Here is a 10,346-nt window from a genome sequence, read left to right on the forward strand (position 1 = left end):
TCATCACTAGTATAAGAAAGTAATTCCTTAATCATCGTTCCCTGTGGAGACGATCCGTACTCATCACTAACTAAGTGTTTTTAAGTACGGTTAAATATATTTTATTGAATAATCTCAATCACCAACGACAAATTTTAACCCTAAAATTGAGATTATCAAGTCACAATATGAATACAATGATAATGAGTCATGTTTGGAATATATTTATACTAGTTCTATAGTATAATACAAAAAATAGACTAATATAGAAAAAAATATTACATTAATAAATTAATTTATACTGTAATAGTTAGAGAGAGAATGAGAGAGGGAGAGTAAGAGAGATGTACAATGAGAGAGAGAACAAGATAGAAAAAGAGAGATAAAGAATAATAGAGAGAGAGAGATAAAGAGAGAGAACGAGTGAGATAGATAGAGAGTGTGTGAAAAAGAAAGAGTGAAGAAGAGAGATAAAGAGAGAATATGAGAGAGAGAAAGAGAGAGAGTGTGTGTGTGTTTGAGAAAGAAAGAGTGAGGGAGAGAGATAAAGAGAGAATATGAGAGAGAGAAAGAGAGAGAGTGTGTGAGAAAGAAAGAGTGAGGGAGAGAGATAAAGAGAGAATATGAGAGAGAGATTAAGAGAGTGTGTGTTTGAGAAAGAAAGAGTGAGGGAGAGAGATAAAGAAAGAATATGAGAGAGGGATAAAGAGAGAGCGTGTGTGAGAAAGAAAGAGTGAGGGAGAGAGATAAAGAGAGAATATGAGAGAGGGATAAAGAGAGAGCGTGTGTGAGAAAGAAAGAGTGAGGGAGAGAGATAAAGAGAGAATATGAGAGAGGGATAAAGAGAGAGCGTGTGTGAGAAAGAAAGAGTGAGGGAGAGAGATAAAGAGAGAATATGAAAGAGAGAGAAAGAGAGAGCGTGTGTGAGAAAGAAAGAGTGAGGGAGAGAGATAAAGAGAGAAAATGAAAGAGAGAGAAAGAGAGAGCGTGTGTGAGAAAGAAAGAGTGAGGGAGAGAGATAAAGAGAGAATATGAAAGAGAGAGAAAGAGAGAGCGTGTGTGAGAAAGAAAGAGTGAGGGAGAGAGATAAAGAGAGAATATGAAAGAGAGAGAAAGAGAGAGCGTGTGTGAGAAAGAAAGAGTGAGGGAGAGAGATAAAGAGAGAATATGAAAGAGAGAGAAAGAGAGAGCGTGTGTGAGAAAGAAAGAGTGAGGGAGAGAGATAAAGAGATGGTATGAGACAGAGAAAGAGAGAGAGATAGAGAGAGAAAGAGAGAGAGAGAGAGACAAAGAGACAAAGAGACTGTGTCAGAGAGGGACCAAGAGAGATTGTGAGTGAGGGAGAAAGAGTGAGGGAGAGAGAGATAGAAAGAGAGAGTGTGTGTGAGAGAGAAAGAGTGAGAGAGATAAAGAGATAGAGAGTGTGTGTGCGAGAGAATGAGAGCGAGATAGAGAGACATAGAGAGAGATAGAAGTACAAAGAGAGAAAAAGATAGAAAGAGTGTGTATGAGAGAAAGAGTGAGAGAGATAAGGAGAGAGTGAGAGAGAATGAGAGAGAGGAGAGTGAGAGAGCAAGACATAACAAGAGATAGGGAGTAGCATCATCAAGAGGGAGAGAATGAGAGAGAGCAGAAGCATCAAGAGGGAGAGAATGAGAGCGAGAGAGCCATAGGGAGAGAATGATAGAGAGCCAGAGGAAGAGGATAAGAGAGAGCCAGAGGGAGAGAATGGGAGAGAGACTCATAGGGAGAGAATGAGAGAGAGCTAGAGGGAGAGGAAGAGAGAGCTATAGGAAGAGAATGAGAGAAACAGAGGGAGAAAATGAGAGAGAGTCATAGGGAGAGAATGAGAGAGAAAGAATAGAGAGAGAGAAGGAACGAGAGAGCAGGAGAGAGAACAAGAGGGACAGTAAACAAGCATGAGCATTCTCATGTTTTTTGAATTGTTCAGTTTTCTTCTAACTGTTCAAATATATTTTTGATCGATTTTGACTTCGGAAATCGATCTATAATAGAGATAAAACTTAAGCAAAGTCCTTGTTTAATCAAAAGATTCAATTCATAGGATCAAATCATTCGATTGAAATTTTATCGATCCAACTCAATTCAAACCCCGACACTAGGATTTAGGGTCTCACATCTTGCATGATCCAAGGGCCACAACCTCCATATATATACCCCACATGGGGCTAGTGTTCGCCTGTCCCAAGCCTGATATTGGATGACGATATGGGGTTGGATGCTGAACTGGATCTCAGGAATGGGCCATCCAACATCCGTCTATATTGATACCCGGATGTCTATTGCTATAGTACCAATATCTGATTCCATTACTTCTCCAGATATCGGTATTTGTCTTTGTCTCAAGGGTTGGATGACATTATCAGATATTAGTGTTGGATATTGGTTTTTTTGATAACTGACATATGAATAGAAATACATTTTAAATAATTTAAAATGTGTAACAAAGATATTGGGAGCTATAAATATAGTATTTTATATCATTTTTTTCTCTCAAAGGTTTTCAATTAATATTACACTAAATATTCCCTACTTGGTATGGCCCTTTATAAAATGGACCTAAGACCACGGATTGCGGGGTCCAGTATGATTTAACTATTAATCTAAATGTCACGATTCATAGAGCGCAGGGTTTTTTCAATTAAGGCTTGTTCAGAAATATTTATAATATTGTAAACTTTTTTCCATATCAGACAACACTTGCTCGGTTTTTAAAGCAGTATCCAGATATTGGACATCATTATCCGGATACCAAATTTGGGTACGGATTTCAATATCCTGACATAGGTTTTGATTTCTGGTATTGATGTAGACCGTGTTTGGAGGCCTACAATATCCTTTCCATATCCAGTATCAAATGCATATTAGATACTCATCTGATATTTGATATCTGGCTTCTGAAAATACAACTATTTTATCCAGGTATTAGACATTGGTTGTCTCATTTGGATTATTGGAAGGATATCAGACGACAGAACACTATGTGTTGCATTTTTCACCCATATTATGATGAATATTGTCTTAACCGCGATATTTTAAAACCACACTAAATGGGCTATTTAAAATTTTCAATTACCATTTATGCGGAACGATGGTTTGGGATTCGGACGGGTGAATATGCTGAGATGCAAAATGCAAAATGGAACGAGAGAAGTCAACGAGAAGCATAATGCTGTTGTCGACGGATGCTGATGACCACCAAGTCGGTAAGTGGGGACCTAGGAATGCTATTAAGCTCCCAATGACCTGGACGTTCAGTTGAAAACCGACTGTGCAAGCATATCTACTACCGTTAGGGTGTGAACCCTCAACGTGTTCAACCAGGACATACCAACAGAAATCCTATCCTGCAGATCAATAATTCTATATATCCCTATCCTAACCACGACAGTGGAGATGTGCTCAAGAGGTACTGAAAGAAATAAATGAATGTGTAATTAGGGAGAAACGCGGGCATACCAGAGTAGATGCGATCTGATTGTCCGTGACAATGATAGCGGGAGCCGGCGTGCAACCCCTATGTGATGTGGATGGCAGCGGAGTGGGCCGCGATGGCACGTGCAGCTCGTGATGAGCGTAGGCAGATGCACGCAGCGGTGAAGACTGCATAGCTGGTGTGGGCAGCAATATGGCGGGGGTGGCAATCGCGACATAGAGGCGTGCGGGCAATGATGCGCCAGGCGCTGCGCTTGTGTGAGATGGCACGCGGAGGAGGTACGATAGCGCAGAGGTGGCGCGACAAAGCGTAGGTGGCGCGAAGACATGGGGCAGGGTGGCCCAGAGCAGGGCAGTGTGGCGCAGCGTGCAGGGGGGTCACTAAGAGATTTTGGATCATTGGCCGATTCTCGCATGTATAGTGTAGGGACGCGGACGGGACAGTTTCTTTGTACCAGAACAGAAAAAATTGTCCCGTACATGAGGTCGGGCAAAGGCCAAGATGGAAATTCATCCCAGACCAGAAGGACAAGACAGTTTTTCTGTCCTTGGACAAAAAAGCCGTCCTGTCCTGAGGCCTTGGACACTGGACGACAAGAGGACAATATTTTTGTTTCTCTCTGTGAAATGCGGATTTTTAGACTCTCTCTCTGTGTTTCTCTCTATCTCTCTCTGGAGCTCTTTTTTTCTCTCATTGAGTCTCTCACTCTTTCTCTCTGTTTCTCTCTGTCTCTCTAGATGTATCTCTCTTTTTCTCTCTCTCTGGATATCTTTTTTATCTCTCTGAGTCTCTCTCTGTATCTCTTTTTTTTCTATCTGAGTCTCTGTCTCTATATATGTATTTATATCTCTATATACTCCTATTTCTCTCTCTATATATATCTCTTTACAAACTTCTATTTCTCTCTGTATAATGGTTATCATTCGTCCACAATGATTTAATGCTCTACATTAAGAGCAAAACATAAATTTAAATGGTTAAATAATTAGTCATGGGAAATTATACATATTTATTTCACAGTTACTGTAAATGTCCATAGGACTTAAATTATGATCAACTAAGGACTTAAATGTCCATCCACCACATCATTGAAGGACTAACATAGGCAGAGATCATGCATAATCTAAGGCAAAAGAAACTCTCAGCCGTCCATACAATTCCCACAAATTCATCTTCACTGTAGCCTAGAAATGGCAGAGGGGGAAAAACACAGAATCAACCAAGACACTTTGAAGCTAACATCAAGAGGGAACAAAACATTGATCTCTTGAACCAAAACAACAGGCGACGACACATCATCAGAGAATATCAATTGATCAATAACAGAATATGTTAGAAATAACAGGGTTCCTGATTAAAGCTACGAGAAGAAATTTCAGATCTCGCGCAGACGCCGAAACATGAAATAAGTTAAGAGGGAGAGAGCAAACCAGTGAAAGCGCAGAGCGATCCTAAAATTCGATTGTTGTAATAACCTTTTGTGATATGCGGATCGATTTTGGGATGCTGCGGTTGCAGAAAGATCAGAGACGCGAACAGCAGAAACCTCGGAATTTCAATCAAAATTACAATCAGAATTTCAATCATAACTTCAATCTGAATTTCAAATGACGGGATAGGAGTGAGGAGGATCCAGGAATCACGATCGATTTATATTGCGAGATGAGATGGTAGGTGGATGGGGACGACAGACGGGTGAGAACGCCGTCACCATGGACCTCCTCCCTAGAACATCAAGCATGAAAATTGATTTCTATTACGTTCCCTGCGCATGAAAATCAACTGGTAACTAAGCACCATGTGCTTGGAAGAACGACACAAATAAGTAGCCATAAAAATTGACATAGAAGAAAGAGACTGAAAAACATGATTTGATGACATGAGAGAAGAAATCAAATAGAATTCGTGCAAATTTGTAAGAAGAAATCTAACCACAATTCAAGGACTAACTGTCAGACTAGAAGAACGCTAGGAGAATCCAACCAATCTTATGGTAAAACGATGAGATCAGGAGAATGCTCGGAGAATCCAAACAAAAGTTTATAAAAAGCGAACAATTAGAAGAGAAAACCATGTAAACTTACCCAGATCGTTTTCCAGAAGTTGAGGCGGAGCAAGACCTGGCTAGACATGGTTGTTATGTTCTGTTCGTTTTAAAAGAACTGCACACGGCCTTGTTCTGTTTTGTTCAGTCATTTTTTTTCCAAAACTAACAAAATTTGTGCATTCTCACAAAACTAGAACAAAATTCGCACAAAGCAAACAAAAGAATCGCGCATGGGTTTGTGCGATGTTCTGTTCGAATTTGTTTTTGTTCTGTTTGGAAAACCGAACAGAACGAACAATTCACACAAAAAGAACAGAACGGCCATGTCTAGACCTGGCCAGCTTCCAGCAGCGGCCGTGGGGGAGTGGACTTCTAGGATGAGAACGGGAGGAAGGGGGCTGGCAGCGGTGCACTGGAGGGTTAGGAGGGGGAGGGGCAGGGAGACGAAATAGTATTGACCTAATGCAGAAGGAGCAGGGAGTGGCAGTCTCGCAGGGAGACGAAGTTGTATTGACTCATGACCTATTTTTTTCGCCCTGGATGGGGGACGGGACGAGCATAACTCAGACGGGACTAACCGGGTTGAGTCGGGACTAGACATGGTTGTTCGGTTCCTTTGGTGTGCGAATTTGTGCGAATTGTTAGTTCTGTTCGGTTTTTCGAGCAGAACAATATGAAATTCAAACAGATCAATGAAGTAGTATGGACCTAATTGCAATTCTATTGTTTGCTTGGTGTGAATTTTGTTCTAATTTTGTTCAAATGTGCGAATTTTGTTTGAATGTGCGAAATTTGTTCGTTTTTGCACAAAAAAGGTACAGAACAAAGAACAAGGCACTGTGCTGTTCTTTTGTGCGAAGTTTTTGTTGGTACCAAACGAACAGAACAAAACAAACATGTCTAATCGGGACTCGAATAAAAAGTATTAACCTTGGACGAAACCTTGGACAGGACAAGTCAGACGAAGCTAAAAAAATATATGACATTGGACAGGACGATCTTCATCCTGTCCCGTACATCGCCCATGTCCTGGATGATCCGAAACTATACTCACATGTTTCATCATGTCTATCCCTGCCACCAACATCCTTTTTCGTCTTTCTCTCTCTCTCTCATCAAATTTCTTTATATTTATACTCTCCCGCTCTCCACCCTTATGGGCGAGTACTAGTTTCTTTCAACTCACACTTTCTCTCCATGGGATGTCATCTAACTAATATCTCACGAGAGTAGTAGTTTTCCATCTTCCCTTATATCTCACGTTCCTTTTTAACTTTGTTCTCGTCTCTCAACTCCTCGATTAAAATAATTTTCTCCCTACTCTGGCTTGACGTTTCCATGTCTGATTCTCTCTCTACATTAATCACTCCTGTCGATTTTTCAAATTTCCGAATATATCTCTCTCAAAATCCTGTCTATCTCTCTCTCTCTCTCTCTCTCTCTCACACCTTCCTTCCTCTTTAAAAAGGTGCACTGTGCGATCCAGCGGAGAAGCACGATCGCACATTGGTCACGACTTCAGGTTAATGGAAGGCAACGACATCGAACCGCCACCTTCTCTCTCCAGTCAGTTTCCTTTCGCTCTCCACTTCCGAAGGCAGAAAGCAAATAAAATATATTTATAAAGATAGCGGGGGCGAAGGCCTCAAAATAGAGAGATAATAAGACATAAATTCCTCAAATTACACTGTTCATCAAAATTAGAGACGAAAGGGCTCCAAACAGGGACTACTATCATAACATATCTGAGAGAAGTAGACTATCGGTGGCCACAGATAGATGGATAGAAAGACATATCGATTCGAGAGAGTAATTAGAAACATCAGGGGGGTCCACAGCAGGAGTATTCAAGAATGAAGCAAACGATCGGTGGCCGTACACTGATTGAAAGATAGGTGGATAGAAAATGAGCGAGAGATCAAGAGGATAAAATGATGAGGGGATTGAAATAATGACCATAAAAGCATATCCGACTAAAGTTTCCGATAGTAATAAGTGGATAGAAAGATAAGCATAAATAGATGGATAAAGAAAACAGAGAGAAAGACAGAGATAGAGAGAGATAGAAAGAGAGGGATTGAAGAGATCTTAACCTTCGCTCCCACCGAAGAGAACATTTCTTCTCTACCTTCCTCTCTCTATCTCTCTCTCCCTTTAACTTTCTCTCTCCCTCCCTCTCTCTTCCCAGATTACTCGTACTTATCAATTATTATAATATTTGAGACAGTGAGCTAGGCAAATCTACCAAATAGAAAATGATGTCTTCAGTCTAAATACTCCTGAACAATAGAAGAATTTTCAAATAGAGGAAGGGATTAATAAATTAATACGATAGAGAAACAAAGAAATATGGGACCTACAGTTCCCCCTCACTTCCCAATCTGACGAGACAGATTTTCTCAATCTCACTCTCCTCTCTCTCTACAACGCTCGACCCTGTGACTGCCCTAAACCCTACTCTCTGCACTCATCTCATGTCAACATCTTCCGTAGCTTGAATCTTTTAATGCGGTCTCATCTGTACTTTCACTCATTACCTCTTTATTCACCTCTCTCTCTCTCCTACGTTGTCTACCTCTCGCTAATCTCTGTTCTATCTTATCCCTCTCTCTGCTCTATCTCTCCCTCTCTCTAATGTATCTCATCCCTCTCTCTCTGCTCTATCTCATTCCTCTCTCTCTTTCTAATCCATCTCATCCCTCTCTCTCTGCTCTATCTCATTCCTCTCTCTCTTTCTAATCCATCTCATCCCTCTCTCTCTGCTCTATCTCATCTCTCTCTCTCTTTCTAATCCATCTCATCCCTCTCTCTAATCTATCTCATCCCTCTCTCTCTGCTCTATCTCATCCCTCTCTCTCTTTCTAATCCATCTCATCCCTCTCTCTCTGCTCTATCTCATCTCTCTCTCTTTCTACTCCATCTCATCCTCTCTCTAATCTATCTCATCCCTCTCTCTCTGCTCTATCTCATCCCTCTCTCTCTTTCTAATCCATCTCATCCCTCTCTCTCTTTCTAATCCATCTCATCCCTCTCTCTCTGCTCTATCTCATCTCTCTCTCTCTTTCTAACCCATCTCATCCCTCTCTCTAATCTATCTCATCCCTCTCTCTCTGCTCTATCTCATCCCTCTCTCTCTTTCTAATCCATCTCATCCCTCTCTCTCTGCTCTATCTCATCTCTCTCTCTCTTTCTAACCCATCTCATCCCTCTCTCTAATCTATCTCATCCCTCTCTCTCTTTCTAATCCATCTCATCCCTCTCTCTCTTTCTAATCCATCTCATCCCTCTCTCTAATCTATCTCATCCATCTCTCCATTCAGTATTTCCGTCTAACCCATCTCTGGCTCTCTCTTGCAGTAATCTTCCGTCACATTATCGTTATCTATATAGTCTTATCTATATAGTACTTATATCTCTCTCTCTACCCTTGTGGGCACTGTGTCACGGGTAGAGGAAGAGAAAGGGACGGCGGCGTTTTCTTGGAAGTTCTTTCGGTTGGCGCCGCAGAGCTCACGGGAGGCCACGACGACCAGCCCCATGAGAGCCGCCGTATCCTTCATGGAATTGTACACTGCGCGGCACCTTCTCTGAATAGAGTGCCCTCATGAAAAAACTGGCTCTCTCATCCTCTAGAGAGAGATAGAAAAGAAAGAGTGAGACAGAGATAGAAAGAGAGAGATATACAGAGGGGGAGAGAGAGGGGAGGGAGGGAGGGAGAGAGGGAGAGAGGGAGAGAGAGAGACATAGAGGGAGAGATAGAGAGGGGGAGAGAGAGGGAGAGATAGAGAGGGAGAGAGGGAGAAAGGGAGAGAGAGAGGGAGAGGGAGAGGTAGAGAGAAAGAGAGAGAGAGTGGGGTCAGATTTGGTGTTGCCGGGGACTGGAGGTTGTGCTTGGGCAGACGTGAGCACATAAACGACAGCCTGAGCATGCGAATTTGAGATTCTCTCTCTCTCTCTATTCTCGCGGGTGCCCGTGTCTTTCTTCGACTGTGTGTTTCATCCTCTCTCATCTACTCTACCGGCCGCTACACATGGAGAAAGAGAGGGTGATGGGGCGGTTCGGTTTCTAAAAGAGAGAGATAGATACATAGATAGAGAGAAATAGAGAGATAGATACATAGAGAGAGAAAGAGAAAGAGAGAGAAACAGAGAGAGAGAGATTGAGAGCGAAATAGAGAGAGAGAGACAGAGGAGTGTTATCACCGTTGATTGGAGATCTCCATGCCCGGACGCGCTGCTTGAACTTGGGCACCCAAACGACCGATTGAGCTTGCGAATCTGCGATCCAATCTTTCTCGCTCTCTCTCTATCTCTCTACCCCTTGAGCGGCGCCCGTGTCCTATTTCTTGGACGGAAAAATCCAATTTTCCTTCTGCGTCAAATTCTCATAGTCCGAGGAACTGTTTCGAACAGACTCACATGCAGCCATACCCCTACCCTCCGCGGAGCCATTTGTCTCATTATGTTTATCTCTCTCTCTAGCTTTTCTTTCTCTCTCTATCTCAGTCTCTCCCCCTGTCATTCAATTCCGGCCACACGGAATCCCGACGCCTTCACGGGTTGGCGGAAGACGGAAAGGCTTTCAGAGCCTTGGTCGATTCAAAAGCTTCATGCAGACTCTTCCCACCTTCCCATAATAAATGAGATATCAAAGTAAACTAAAGAGGTTACGAATTGGTGCGCAGGTCCTGCTGTGCGTTCCATTTTCAGCGACAAAATGTAATAATAGAGACTAGAGAGAGAGAGATATTACTGGAGGATAGAGGAGAGAACATCTGGACAGAGACATATAATAAGGGAAAAGAGCGGAGAGAATTTCTAGAGAGAGACAGAGTAAGAGAGAGGGGAGAGAATTTCTATAGA

General features: G+C 42.1%; 1 long non-coding RNA gene across 2 annotated transcripts; it reads right to left on the bottom strand.

Moving 5' to 3' along the window:
• Positions 1–4,968: 4,968 nt before the first annotated feature.
• LOC144713696 (uncharacterized) lies at positions 4,969–10,101 on the bottom strand. Of its 2 annotated transcripts, XR_013584123.1 has the most exons (3): positions 9,687–10,101; positions 7,577–9,508; positions 4,969–5,201 (listed from the first exon to the last, which is right to left on the bottom strand). It is a non-coding gene; the product is annotated as an uncharacterized LOC144713696 (long non-coding RNA). The 2 variants fall into 2 exon arrangements; XR_013584122.1 differs by having other exon boundaries at positions 7,577–10,101.
• Between the last annotated feature and the right edge of the window lie 245 nt (positions 10,102–10,346).

Source organism: Wolffia australiana, chromosome 16 (genome assembly GCF_029677425.1).
Source record: "Wolffia australiana isolate 7733 chromosome 16, ASM2967742v1".
NCBI classification, from domain to species: domain Eukaryota; kingdom Viridiplantae; phylum Streptophyta; class Magnoliopsida; order Alismatales; family Araceae; genus Wolffia; species Wolffia australiana.